Here is a 13,426-nt window from a genome sequence, read left to right on the forward strand (position 1 = left end):
AATTTCAATAGCTCTGCCACTGAAGTTAAAATTTATTTGCTTGCCTTTCTGGAAAGCAATGATAGGTTGGCAAACTCAACAGTTACCTGTTTGCAATCTAGAAGGATTTCTCATAGCAAACAAAATAGCACATTTGATGTGTCCTAGTTTGGTCCCCAAATCATTCTAACATCTGTGTAGGAACTAGGATATGAAACAGTGTCAGAAAAACGATTTGCAGCTGGCTAGGTTGCAAATGATAGGTTTATAGACAGCTTCCAGTTTAGATGCAGAATGCCTGGCCTCCTATTTTTAAGATGCTTAATTTTTTTTTTTTAACTACTAAGTAGTGATGCTGAATTTTTTTATTTTTATTTTTTTGCTATGCAAGAACATGCAAATTGATCTTTTTTTTTTTTTTTTTCAAACCAGACAAACAATTTTAAGCCCTCATTTTCCTCGCTTAATTTCTTTCTGGAAAACATGGTACAATGTTTGATTGGTGTGAGCATTTGCTTGGGTAAGAGAATCTTGGAACTCCCCGAGTCTCACAGGGATGTGTGAAGAACAGTGTTTATGTCCAAATTGTTCACCTCATTGTGCTGGTTTTACACATGAAGATCTTATTATTAAAACACTGAATTCTACATAAATATTGGGCTAATAAATTTGCACAGTTATCTTGCAAAGATAAATAGCGAATGCAGTCTCATGGTCTTTGGCCAAAATATTTTTAAAATGGAAGGTTGAAGGTATTATCAGGAGAATATTCTTACCAACATTTAAATGTGACAGTTTAGAATGTGAGTGCCTTATTTCAGTCTCTTTAAAGTTAATTTTAAGTGCATGTAATATGTTCTTCCATTGATCCAAGCCTTCACTTGTTAAAAAGCGAAGGGATAAAATTTAACTGTTGAGAAGAGACTATGAGACAAGTAATTAAAATTTATGTAGATTCTCTTATAAACTATCAGCATTAATGTGTTTGGACATACATGATGAAACTTAGAAATGCAAAGTAGAAAGCCACTCAGTCACATTCAGTGAATGTTGCCAAAGATTAACAGGGCCTTTGAGTAGAAGGATTGCTGCGCATTTCTTTCTTTTTTTTTTTTAACCTTTTGTGTCTATTTTTCCCAACTCTTTATGGTTCATGTTAATAATTAATTTATATTAAAAATGGAATTTGAAAAAAAAAGTTACTTTTAAAGTAGTTTGGAATATAGTTATCTTGTTTTATTTAAGAAAAATTTCAGGATGATCAATTAAGGTGCTACGGCTAGATTCTGCAGTAGTTTCTGTTAAATTGCATCATTCTGTATTTGAAAATATTTCACAGCTCATGTTCCAAAATACCACTCTGACTAAGGGGAATTTTTTTCCTAATTTGACATATGGCAGTGATAAATGTAAACAAAGCAGAACACTAATGTTTTGCTGCTTATTTAATGTAAAAAATAAAATCATCTAAACTGGCATCTGCCTGCTACTTGTAAATTTGCTTTCACTCAATTATACAGCTAGATCTTGATCAGTATTCTTTGTTCCCTTAAATTTACATTCAGTTGTGGGCAGGCAAGAAATTCCCCTGTCATTCCAATGACATAAAATGTCAAATGATTTTCCAGGATCTTCTACAGTCTCATTCAAAATCTCCTGAATCTCAGTGGGAGCTGGACTGGGCCATGGAATTACTCAGTACTTGTGCCTGACACTATACAACTTGGCCATCTCATTGCTACAGAGCTTTTCTATGAACAGAGGGCTATGCAATAGCTGTTAAGATGAATTCTGCCTGGATAGCTTTACTGTTCTAAATTACTTTACTCTCTAAGTATAGTCTTGTTGACTTGTGTTTGAGTTGTAATAGTAAGAAAATACTATTTTATAAATGTATTAGTTGCAGCAGAAGACTTGCAACCATTCTACCTAGTATTCCTAAGTTTTGCCTTAATGTGAGAGTAAGTTTATAGTGTTGGTCTTTGTTTCAGCATGTCCATTCTTTGGGAGCAGCATAAGATATCACAAGGATTTCACGTTGAGAACACGAAAAAATAATAAATCCCTCTACTTACATACAAGGTGTACTTTTCTGCTTTGGCTTTGTTAACATAAGCACTGAAGAACACGGTCACACATGTATCAATTGTTTTCTCATATTAAATATACATAAGTTAAAAAAAAAAAAAAACAAAACAAAATAAATCAGAACATTTCACAGACATCTGTCCTGAGAGAATGGATGTAAAAATAGATGAACAGAAGTTTGTCATATCATTTAATGCATGGCTGGGAGGCTGATATTATGGTGATAAGCACAGATAACCATTTTATAGTAAGTTAGATGTACAAGAAGCCAAAATCAAGTGTATATGTGCATGCATCATCTGTGCAACTGGAAAAAAATTAATGATTATTTTCACACCTATAAAAATACCAGTTATATATGTGAGCTACCCAAACTAGGTTTAAGTTTGTTGTACTGCTTTTCAAGTCAACTGGAATTCTGATGGTATATCAGAAAATAGGGGGTTTACACTTTCCATAAAATTCTCTTCATATAGGCAATGTTTTTTGGGGAGAGTGTTTTCCACAAAAATTAATGTTTCTAAATGCCATGGGCAGCTGTGAAAATCTAAGCGAGTATTCTTATAAAATACTCTGTGAGCTTCACAGGTTGCAAATAAGTGGGTGGAACTACATTGAAACAAAAACCTAGAACAGAATTGATTTTTACCACATTTATACAAGATGTGAAAATAAAAATTGCTTTCATCTTAACATTCAAAGTTCCAGACCTTGGAGCATTTTTAAATGGGTAAATACATGTTCCTGTACATAACTGTTCCTTTTATAAGAGAGGAAAAAAACCCAACCAAACTCCCCAATCTTTTACATGCTTGTGATTTCTTTACATTTGTCTCATTCCAACTGGTGTACATCAGAATCACAGACAATTATGGATTTTCACTGAGCATTTAGTGCTAGAAGGCCATCTATGTAATTGAATAATCAGTGGTTGTTACCTACACTGAGAGTCTGTTGCCTTGTAAAGTTTTAGATGGTGATATAAAACTGATTTAACCATTAGTTAGAACTAAATTATTTATATATTGTAATTAAATCAGTGAAACCTTTTCCATGTAGCTATGTAAATTGGCATCCTTAAGGCCCAATAATTTGAAAAGTTTCATTTTCTAAACTTAGAGTATTTGGAATTGGAAATTTTAAAGATCCTATCTTAAAAAAGACTTGGAAAGATGGGAATTACAAACCTGCTCCCACACATATCCTCAGTCATACATCTTGCAGATTAAACATCACAAAACAATTCTTTTAAATCAAAGTGCCTTTTCCTACTCTTTTTTTTATCACTTAAAATGTAGAATAAATTTAAAAAGAATAAAACTTTTCCACACAGTCTTAAAAAACCCCAACCTTTCTTCATAGTCCTATGAAGAGTTCTCTAGAAACATTGGAGTATGTGAAAACAGGATTTTCCTTCCCAGTTTTTGTAATTGCCAGTTTCACAGAAAGGTAAACATTGGATGATTCATGGTATAAACAAGTTACTCGTTCCATTTTTCTATGTTTTGTTACTGTTAGTGTTATTACAGATAAAAGCCAAACTATATCCACTATTTTTCAATAATCAAATGCAAAAAAGGATATTTATGTGTGTGTTTGCTAAGTATTTCGTATTTTTACATAACACTGTCAAGCATACTTAGGTCTTGCTTCTTCACTGATAGACACACGCACATGAACAATATTTCCTGATGATGACTCCAACTAATATATCTGTCAAAGAAAAGTCATATATTTTTACCATAAATATATTTGAAAATATTCTGTATAGAAAGATGCATATGGGAACAGTCATTCTAATGATAAGAAAAATTCTGCTTCTAATTTCAGTAGATGGATTCCTCTAAATTTTAAGTGATACAATATAAGAAAAAAAATAATTTTTTATCAGATTCACCCTATTAGGAATGGCTTGAGTTTGCATTTATTTCTTTAGAATATGTTAGAAAAATGAGTGGGCCAAAAACTGGTTTACTTTATGGGTTCAAATTTCTGCATTAGAACTGATAAAAGCTGAACAGCTGTTGCTGTTAGCTACAGATTTTGAACCAACATATAGCTTAAAATGGTATAATAAACAATGGTAAACAAATAGCTTTCAGAATTTAAGTCCTGAAAAAAGGCTGAGAATCAGTTTGTTCAACTCCAGTTACGTTTTTTCTCCTTTCAATTTGTCCTATTTGACACAGAAAAAAAAAATCTTCAAAGACAATCAAGATTGCTTTTTTACATAACAGAAATTATTAAATGAGCTGTTTGCATTGTTTTTTACACCTCTCCTTTGTCCATGAGTAACTCATTTTCATCTGAATACTCCCACGGGGCAAAGTAGGACATCAATTTTGCAATAAAAATCCCAGATAAATTTAACAAATAAATATATAAGAATATATATGATGTACGCAGATAGGTAGGTAAAATACACAGATACATCCTCTAATGGACTAAGTGTAATTTTGTAGTAGGTCTATGTTAAATAAAATTTCTTTGGGTCAGGTGGAGCTGTCGTAAGTCTTCATGCTACAACTAGAGGTAAAAAATTCAGCAACTCCACACACGCGGTTCAAGGGTGATCATAATTTTAAATCAGAATCATAGTTTCTAGAACAGATTTTCAGCAACTGTAAACATGCCCTGAAGTCAACAAATCCATGTTAATTTGCACCAGTTAGGAATTTATTCTTCCCTTCTCTCACATTATACATACATCCCAAACTAGTGATGCTGGAAGCCAGCATCATTGCCAGGTGCCACTCTTCTTCATCTGCCTTATACGCAGGAAGAAAACTATGGAATCATTACACTTCAGACAGCTACGTTATGTTGTTTGTGCATGCATGAGTACTAAACCCACCTCATAATGAAATAACTGCCTCATCACCATTTTGGGGAAGAAAAAAATCCTGGTTTTCAACAACCTTGAAGAGAAGATGCATTTCTAGTATCAGTTCCCAGAAACTGCAAAAATAAATTCCAATCTCTGTAGCTAATTGTCAGAGAGCCAGTGGACTACCTCTCCCCTGGGAACCTTCCATGGCAGTACCTAGGAAGTCCTCTTCTGAGGGCTCATCTCTTTTAGTGAACAAAATATTTTAAACAACAGGAACAACTGATGCCTCCAGAATACAGGTTCTGATATCCCCCTTAAGGTTTCTCTTTGATGCAGTTTGTTGTCTAGAACTGTAGGTTTTTAGTTTTGGGGTCACTAGTGCCTGTGAAGTTCAGCCTCTTAAAATGTCTGACCCTTAGAGTATGCTTGTGTCTCCATCCTAAAGCACCTTCCATCATGGTTGAAATTCCAGAAATGGTATCAAGAAAAATCTTTCTTTATAAACCTGAAAAGTAGAGCTGTCCCTTGGGGCCTGATATTCTTCCCCTCCTTTTTGGGAGGGTACAGTTCACATCAGCTACCTAATTAAACCTCTGTTCTGCCTGCCTTATTCTGAGGCTATCAGCTTCTGTGGAATAAGAACATGTCTAAAATCCAGTCTGTCCCAGGCACGCAGCACTTTGTGCACACACCTTTCCTGGCAAGCACCATTGACCTTCCCCATAGTATGGCTATTTGTTGTTATTTTTGTGGTTGCAGAAGTATGTTAGATGCTAATGAAGTACTTATATTTAGTAAGTGCACTGTTATGTGCTGGCTGTGAAGCTGTCAGCAGCACTGTTATTAAAGAGCACAAGCCTAACACAAAGGTGCACTGCACAGAGAATGGGTTCTTTATGCTATACAGAAGCACATTTAATGAGTTTATTTTGGTTAGCTTTTGGTTTAGTCTCGGGTCCGCCAATACTGACATCATTTTTCCAAGCAGGGAGCACCATCTAAGACTTCTCTGCATCACTGTCCTCGGGGTGGGCCAGTGTGTGGGCTGATGCAGTGCTCAGCACTCCAGATCATTTCATTTTGGCAACTATTCTGCTTCTGCTGTCTCTATCTCCATATTCTATTTTAGGGGCTTACAGAGTACCAATCTTCTCAACTAAAATATAACTGAAACAATGTATTCAGCATCAAATAAGCAAAAAGCAAAAGACTCAAAATAGACTATTTTGTTATTATTATTATGGGGTTAAATCACTGAAACATAGATATCTTCCTACTCCTCCTCCCACTTCTTTCTTTAGTTTGTCTCATCTTGTTCTCTCCTCAGGGACGTACTGCTGGCCCACAAGCTTGTGCAAAAAAACCCCAAAACCAAAAAACCTCGAACTCTGTTCTGTGATGGGTCCATGGGTGCCAAGTAGTCATCTAGCTTAATTCTTGAAAAACAATGTTATTGGTTGAATTTCATCTGTCCTGACATCCTTGCACCAATCCCCCCGTCTGCAGTGGGGGCCAGGGAACAACATCCTTTGGAGAGCGATCTCGCACGGCAGCATTGCGTTGGCACGAAAACACAGCTACACCCGAACCTGCGCTTCTAAGTGAAGTGTATTTATTCTTGGTCAGTGGGTCTGGGGAAGGGGGTGGATTTTTAACCAGGTACCCCAAAGGCAGGATATAGAGGAATAACTGTCGATATGCCGGGGGCTTCAGTTCGCCACAGAAGATCTAAGTTATTTGGCAAGACCTCGCTGGGGCTGCACCTCTCCCCGCTGAGCACTGCGGGTCCTGCCGGCGCTCCCAAAGGCTGTGGCGACATTCACAATTAAGCGAGAGCCACTGCAGGGCTCGCAGCTGTGCCTCCCGCAGATGCCATTTGCCGACTTGGCACAGGCAGCTCTGCAGCTCCTCTGGAGGCACTTCAGGGTTCGCCTCAAGTGAGGCTTTGGCTCGACTCGGCTCGGCGCTGGTGACTCTCCCGCTCTCCACGCAGGAACTGCTGATGGCGATTAATGTTACAACCAACAGCAGAGCCCCAGGTGGCACAGCACAGAACGCTCCGCTTTCCCAGAGCCTCCCGAGGGTCACTGTTTTCTCCCCCTTTCCCGCGGGCAGCGGGGCCGCAGCGGGAGCGCTCTGTGCCGGGCTCGGGGGAAGGCGGCTGCACCCCGCACCCTGACAGGTCCTGAAACGCCAGCGAGGGAGAGGCAGCGCTGAGGCGTCCGGTCCGATCCGATCCGGTCCGATCCGGTCCGGTCCGGTCCGATCCGAGCTCCCTCCCTCCCTCCACGGGCAGCTCCCGCCAGCGACCCGCTGGCTGGCGGCGGGACCTATATCCTCTCGCGGAAGGCTACTGCTCGCTGGCACGGCGACATCCGACGGAAGCGGTGCTGTGGCTTCTGAGGCAGCACTTTGTGAAGGCGTGCCTGATTGGCTGACGGGGCTCCGCAATGGTTATCTGGTAAGAGTCGCGGCCACTGATTGGCCGCGCGGTACCTGCAATGCGTCAAGTGGGGATGCTGGGGTGCGTGTGCCAGCGCGCGGCCGGGGGGCGGTTGCGGCCCCGCAGGGAATGGTCGGGAATGGCCGCCTGCCGCCGGCCCTGCCCGCACCGCCCGCGGGGGCTGGGGAGCTCCGCAGGGCTTCAGGCCCTTCCCGGCAGCATCGGCAGGCCCAGCGCTAGATTTCCCGCCTCCTCGTGCCGCTGCAGCTAGCAACTGCTTGGCTCGTGAGTCAGTGCTGGCAGGAAGAAGCTGTTCCCCAGTCAGTGACCTCTTTAGAGCCCTGTTTCTATATCAAAAAGCAGCAGAAAGTCAAAAGCCTCTTTTCTCATTCCTTTTCCACAACACAGGGTGCCAGAGGTGCAAAACGTGGCAGTACAAACTTGCTTATTGTGCCCTGCCCCTGGCGGTGTGAGGAGCGTCTCTTGGACCGCTGCTCCAAGTGACAGCTTGAGTGGCAGCTGGGGGAGGATGTGCTCGGCGGAGTGATGACTGAACGCTGAAATATCTTGCTGAAACGCTGCAAAATCTTTCAGCACAAAGAGATGTTTCTGCAAAATTAGCCCCGAACCGCGAAGCTGCGCCGATGTATACGAGGTTCGTGTGCATCCATCTGGGACTTGTGGTCCCCTTGGGCCTGGCCAGAACCTGCTCCAGCCCGGTTCCATAGGGAGCTGCAGAGGTACCATAACCGCTTGTATGGTTTTTTTTTAGATAAAGCATAGATAAACCAGAAGCAAACAAATAAAGCCACCTCTGCACCACTAAGAAGCTTACAGGACTGCTTTAAAAACGATGGGGTTTTTAAACCAGCAAGAACTTCCTGGCGCATCTGTGAAGTTTGATATAGTAACCGTTTAAAGGTAGAAGTAGGTTACAGACACTCATTATCTAAATTCTTCAGTATTTCTGCTGCTGGAGTGTTTTCATTGCTCTTTTTCAAAATCCCATTCTTGAAGAGTGAGTCAGCAAGAAGCCTGTGAATGTGTCAGGGAGCAGTGTTTTAAATAAGGTTTCACTGCTAAGCAATCATTAAAGAGTATGTTTATATATGAAAAAATTGCAAACTTGCACATGAACATAACAGCTCGATTTCTTGACTCTCGTGAAAGTTCTTTTCCTAAATACAGTTTTCAGGATAATGTTCCTGATGCTCTAGTGGAGGGATTTTGAGTCCTTGGTAATATATTTTCCTTATTCCATTTGCTTACTAGGAAGTAGAACCGTTTTTATTTTTAAATTATTGTGATTTCCTTTTCACAGCCTTACTGAGTACAGACTGTTTTCCTGCTGGCATGAACACTTCTTACTGTCTTTTTTCCAAAGAACTCTTTAAAAATACTAAACACAATCTAGCCTCCTCTTCTTGTAATCCTAGCCAAGTGGAACAAGTGCAATGAACCCTTTATGGGAAAATTATATGCTTGTGTAATTATAACATTAATGAGTGCGAGTTTGCTAAAGTGAAACATAAAAGTGAGATTGCAAAGATCATTTCGTTTCTTACCTGGTGATTTAAAGTGTGATAACGGTTTTGAAAAAAATTATGTTTGAAAACCTTAAATCTAAAACAGCTTGAGATCTTAACAAATGGAAAGGAAATTGGTATAAAGCACTGGTAAAGGGGTAAAGGCATCACCTTGCTCTGGACTATTCTCCAGAATTCTCCAGAGTATTCTCCAGAACAACCTTATGTGACTCATAAAACAAATTTGTTGTATTAATTTACTATAATGACTGTACACATAATAGAACTACATTAATATCAGAGAACCTGAAAAAAGCTTTTAGAAGTGACATCATCATTCAATGGGAAATAAATATATCAATTTCAGGGTTCACAAGAAAATCATTGTTACCCCAGACAGTCTCCCGTAAAGCAGCCTGTTAAAAAGATAACCTCAAGAGCTCTGGTGTGTTCAGGGGAGCAATAATATTCTAAGAATTAGCTTACTTTGACCAAAAGTTCTAGAATGAATCAATGGAAATAAATACCAATTACATGTTTATTAGAAAGAGTGACACTAATCAAGTTATGGTACTTTCTACAGCTCAGAGTGATGATGCTACATTTTATTTTTTTATGGGTGCTCTGTGTAAGCCATGTCCAAAGCCATCAGAGAGTATGTCAAAGGCAATGTGGAACAGAGTTCGTTACAGTTCTAAATATATCACATTCAAAACATTCTGACTGAAAACATGCCCCATCCATTTAAAGCAACCATTTTAAAAGCAGTGTATTTACAGATATGTCATTACACCAACATCTGGTAAATGTATGCAGGTCTGCCATCTTATGGAGCCTGAATGGTACTGCCAAATAACAGAATGTGGAACTATGTGTTCATGTTAGATGAATAGTTTGAATTTCTCCTTTACAGGTAATGTGTGTTTTCTTTTAAAACTCACACCATTTGAATGCATTGTTTCTGTTCGATTTGTGTATTTGTTGCATTTATGTGTGCATGCAGGTGTACACATGTAAACACACAGTCAAATAAAGGCATTGCATTGCAAGTTCAAGCATATAAAAGCTGGGAACGATTAAAGTTGAACTTGGTTGTTTACGTTATATGACTGCCTTGAGCAACATCATCATGCCCTATTTTTTGGGGGGACCACTGTCTGATCTGTCTGATTCAGCATTCAGGTTAGATGGTGCTATTAGTGAGTAGCTGTTCAGAATTTTGCTTTAATCTCTTTGTTTGGAGTGTGACTGTTCTGTATTTGCTGTAAGCTAGTCAAGCCCTATTCTAAAGACAAAATTATTAATTCCTCTAAGGACTTTTCTGTAGCTGTTATTATTAGAGTATGATTATGAGCAATTTTGAATTAAGTTTGTACAGGCCAAGGCAGACAATTATCATGGAAATTTTCAGCCCAAGTGATTAAAGTTTGGCGAAGCTATTAAAGTTGCTAAAATGATACTCTTTTGTTTGTTTTTATTTTCTATTTTTATAAAAGCTCATGTCAGATAAACTTGATAAGTGACTTTTGGGTCAGCCAAGAACAAATGCACAAGAACAAATGCACAAGAACACAAGAGTGTTATAATTAGTACATCAAGTATTATTTTACATTATTTTCTCTTTAACTGGTGCAAATTTATTTTTAGGTGAAAAGGATTCCTCAGGAAGACCTTATTACTTTGCATTTGAAAAGTTTGAGGAGAGTTAGGAAAGTAATTAATCTAAATGGCTGTGATACCGTTAGATGTTGTAGTGGAACACTTAAGATAAGCAAATTGTCCAGCATTCAGTGAAGTTTTGCAGAGTTTTACCAGCTGCTGGAAAATCTAGTAGTGCCTGGAATCTAAACACCTAGCACGATGTCTGATTCTACCAAGTTTTACCTGTACTAGAAAATACTCCACATTATACTTTTTTAATTTAGTGCCCTTTGCAAATATTCACATCTACCCTGACACTCTTGCTGGGAAAAGAAGCTGAGCAAAAACTGCCATTTAGGTTGCTATCAACTGAATTTGATGAGGTGAAGTACTACTTACCACCACAATAAAAGTCATAGCATAATTGGTTTTTACTCCTTGAATCACTTCAGTATTGTCATATACCAATTTTTATTTGTCTTTCATCTAAAGATTTTTCAGTTTCAGACAGATGTTGGGCAACCTTGGCATTTTGTTTGAGAAAGTCATCTTGTGTCTCAAAGGTCAGGCCACGTGTGACTGCATCTTAAACAGTACAAAATAAGACATCTTTTTTCAGTCAACAAGAAGTTAGCCTGTATTTGGTCATTTGGTCAAAAAATGTATGTCAAATGATAGCAGCAAATATTTCCAGGTCCAGAATTTACATTATCTTCAAAGTGGATAGTTTTGAAGGTGGATGCAAACACACATTCAAACTCATTGCCATATACATGTCTCATAGCATAGAATCATAGAATCATAGAATCAGCTGGGTTGGAAGGGACCTCTGAGATTATCAAGTCCAACCCTTGATCCACTACCACTGTGGTTGGTAGACCATGGCGCTAAGTGCTACATCCAGTCTCATCTTAAAAACCTCCAGGGACGGAGAATCCACCACTTCCCTGGGCAGCCCATTCCAATGTCTGACCACCCTCTCTGTAAAGAAATTTTTTCTAATGTCTAACCTAAACCTCCCCTGGCACAGCTGAAGACCATGCCCTCTTGTCTTGCTGATAGTTGCCTGGGAGAAGAGACCAACCCCCACCTGGCTACAACCTACTTGCAGGTAGTTGTAGAGAGTGATGAGGTCTCCCCTGAGCCTCCTCTTCTCCAGGCTGAACAACCCCAGCTCCCTCAGGGGAAGAATCACTTCCCTGGACCTGTTGGCCACACTGTTCCTGATACAGGCCAGGATGCTTTCTTGGCCACCTGGGCACACTGCTGGCTCATGTTCAGCTTCCTGTCAATCCAAATTCCCAGATCCCTTTCTGCCTGGCTGCTCTCCAGCCACTCTGTCCCCAGCCTGTAGCACTGCAGGGAGTTGTTGTGGCCAAAGTGCAGGACCCAGCACTGGGCCTTGTTGAACCTCATCCCGCTGGAATCAGACCATCTCTCCAACCTATCCAGGTCCCTCTGCAGAGCCCTCCTGCTTTCCAGCTGATCGACACTCACCCCAGCTTAGTGTCATCTGCAAATTTGCTGATGGTCTCACTGTAGACATGCTACCAGATGCAGATACCAGAGGAGCGTTTCATACTGCATAATTCTGGAGCTCTAGGCATGGTAGGACAGATGCCTCCTCAGTGTAGTAGCCAGTAAGTGTACTGTTTACTAAGTTCATCGATGTCTTGCTATTACAATGCAAACAATCTCCTGTTACTATAACTATCCATATCTTTTTATTAAAGACTTTAGGAATGACAGGAAATTGGCATAAGGGTATGATTTTTATATGAGCGGCACTCATCTGACAAATTCCTAACTAACAATTGGAATATTAACTCCTTTGTAGCTACATTATATAACCCTCAATATTATATTAAATAGTTTTAAGCCATCCTCCATTGTATTTGCCTCTCACTGAGTCAGGGAACATTGGTTCTAAGGTTTGTCTTTGACTGTTTTCAGTGGCTACCCAATTTGGTTAACCTGATATATACTAGTTAATGGAAGTAAATGACAAGATAAAGCACAGCTGGCTTTTTGTGATATGGTTTTGGGGATTAGTAATGGGGACCACAGCAATACATTACTGTGTCCCTGAAGGTGCTAGGTACCTTGCCAGTCTCATATGGAAGTTTTTAAAGCCATTGGTAGCCAGCTTGCAGTCATTCTAGGACTTGGTCCCTGCTGTTTAAAGTCAAGAACACTAATATTTAATTCGAGGAAATGCTGAGCAATAGCATTCATACTTTAGTGAGCCATTTCCTCATCATGTCCTCTAGTTACAGTATGATCTTGATGATCTCGGAGGTCTTTTCCTAGCCAGTTGATTCTGTGATTCTGTGATCTATATACTGTAAAATTGTTACTTTGGGTGGGAGGATGATTGATTCTTAGCTGTTTAGCTAACATGGCATGAGCAAAGGTGAGGCCATGGCTAAAACCTTGGGGTGGGCAATAAAAGGTGTATTGTTTTCCACCCCAAGTAAATGCAAACTGTAGTTTCTCTTGCTGTTGTATAAGGATCATAAAGACCACAGCTTGTGTAGCTAACACACCCACTGAAGAGCATGTATCTACTATGCTGGGAACCAAGGGCTATTAAAGGACATTCACGTCACATTTCCTAACTTGTCTTGCTTCCAGAGTCTTGGAAAAAGTAGCTCTGGCTAGGCTTTTACAGTGAGGGCAATGACGGTGGAGAACCAAGAGCTGCCAACGCAGACAGCAGCAAGTCACTGCTCATCAGCTGGCTGGTGTTAGCTGCTGATCATACACAACTCCAGGGGTAGAGGAGCTTCCGGGTTTCAGAGAAACTGCTGTATGCCAGAGCATACTGGAGATACAGGGAGATTTTGCAGTGTGAATGGTTAGTGACTGCTTAGAACTACTTTTGTGGTGATGATTGCTCCACAGCTCGTGTGTATTCAT

This window comes from Lepidothrix coronata, unplaced genomic scaffold (assembly GCF_001604755.1).
Source record: "Lepidothrix coronata isolate B3197 unplaced genomic scaffold, Lepidothrix_coronata-1.0 Scaffold43, whole genome shotgun sequence".
Classification (NCBI taxonomy): Eukaryota; Metazoa; Chordata; class Aves; order Passeriformes; family Pipridae; genus Lepidothrix; species Lepidothrix coronata.